This window comes from Carlito syrichta, unplaced genomic scaffold (assembly GCF_000164805.1).
Source record: "Carlito syrichta isolate Samal-C Ts95f unplaced genomic scaffold, Tarsius_syrichta-2.0.1 Scaffold302842, whole genome shotgun sequence".
Classification (NCBI taxonomy): Eukaryota; Metazoa; Chordata; class Mammalia; order Primates; family Tarsiidae; genus Carlito; species Carlito syrichta.
In genome coordinates this window covers 248,808-250,556 of record NW_007246938.1, presented here as the reverse complement: position 1 = coordinate 250,556, position 1,749 = coordinate 248,808, and the positions used below count along the sequence as shown (strand labels likewise).

Sequence of the window (1,749 nt, the reverse complement as noted above, 5' to 3'; positions counted from 1 at the left end):
TTGTAGAGATGAGGTCTCACCAAGTTGCCCAGGTGGGTCTTGAACCTGTGGGCTTAGGCAATCCACTTGGCTCAGCCTCCCAAAGTGCTGTGAATACAGCCTGAGCCATGGACCCCGGCCTAACTCAAACACTTTTATAAAGTATAACACTACCTATGCAAACTGCCCCACCACCAGCAAGAAGAGAAGAAATAATTGCTTGAAAAATCAAAATAAGCTTAGTATTTCTTTCTTTTTTTTGAGTTGGAGTCTCACTCTGTCGCCCAGACTGGAGTGCAGTGGCCGCTCCCGGCCACCGCAGCCTCGACATGCTGGGCTCCGGCGATCCTTCCGCCTCAGCCTTCCAAGTAGCTGGAACTACAGGTGCGCGCTACCACGCCCGGCTATTTTTTTGATTTATTGTAGAGATGAGGTCTACGCCAAGTTGCCCGGGTGGGTCTTGAACCCCGCGGGCTCAGGCAATCCACTCACCTCAGCCTCCCAACATGCTCGAATTACAGGCTTAGCCATGGAGCTCGGCCTCTTACAAGGATAACAATGATCCAACTCCTGAGAGAGTGCTCAGAAGGACTACGGGTAGAGTGAAGGCAATGTTTAGACATAAGTGTCCCACAAAGTCTTTATAAACCCAAAGTATCATAAACACACTAAACTTGTCTGTGAATTAGAGAACAAGATATTGCTGCTACTTCTTTTTGTCTTTTGAAATATACAGTATTTTGTAGGCTCTGCCTTTCAGTGTGAAAGCAGGACATTTAAAAAACAGCTAAAATTTTGAAATTATTTGACACCCAAATTTTCATATATTAGCTGCCAAATTAAACATATCTACTTCCTTCAGTCAAACCACCTCACAAAAATAAGAGGGCTAAAGCAATCCAAACATGACTATTTTTTAAAGTCCTTGAAAGTATTAAAATTTTTAGAGGAAAGAAAGAAGAAAAACAAGAACAAAATGGAGGGGAACTTTAAAAGAAAGGAATCAGTGGGCCCCTCTTTTTTATTTGGCGACAAGCAAGTACAAAAAAGTTCATCTGTAATTCGTTCAGTTGTCTGTCTATAGCACATCTGCATTCTGACCAGAAGGGACATTGAGGTTTTTCTGCAACCCATGAACTTCTGCAGGCTCTGTCCTCTTATAGTAGTTTTCTTTGTCTCAGTAATCTCAGAGCCAAGCTTCCTGTAGTCAATTGCTGACTCATTGCTGATGTGGGTATGCAGATAGATGTTGTCAAAAGTGCCATCTTTTTCACGGATGTTTAAGACATGATTTAACAGTTCTTATTCCTAGCCTCTGGTAAGGTGCCAGGCATCCTAGTGTCATGATGTAAAGTCTCTTCTGATTCTGTGAATGATCTTCCCTACAGCACACCACGCCTGCAGCAATATCATTGAAATAGGCAAGTTTTGCTAGCTTGCTAACCTCCAGCATATCCTTGTAGAACTTGTCATTGTAACTGACTGGAAGATGACCTAGTTCTGTCTCTTCAGCTGTTTAATATTGTGGGGTGTCACATCTCTCAGCTTGATCTGGCTACCCTTCATCTTCCCTGCCTGCTGAGGCCGTTGTTACCACCAATATCATCGCAGTCGTTGCCCTCAGCCTGGCCACTCAACCTTGCAAGCTGGATTCCTTACCTTGGGCAGGGAGCTGAGCACCCCTGGGGTCTCTGGAGGGTGTGGGGGTGGCTCTCTCTGCTGTGCTGGTGCTACTGCTTCTCCACACGTGCACACAGGGCTCTAGGCTTC

The 1,749-nt window shown here is 45.1% G+C and overlaps 1 pseudogene; it reads right to left on the bottom strand.

The window, feature by feature from the left end:
* Positions 1-1,045: 1,045 nt before the first annotated feature.
* Positions 1,046-1,545, bottom strand: LOC103259515 (annotated as a pseudogene).
* Positions 1,546-1,749: the final 204 nt, after the last annotated feature.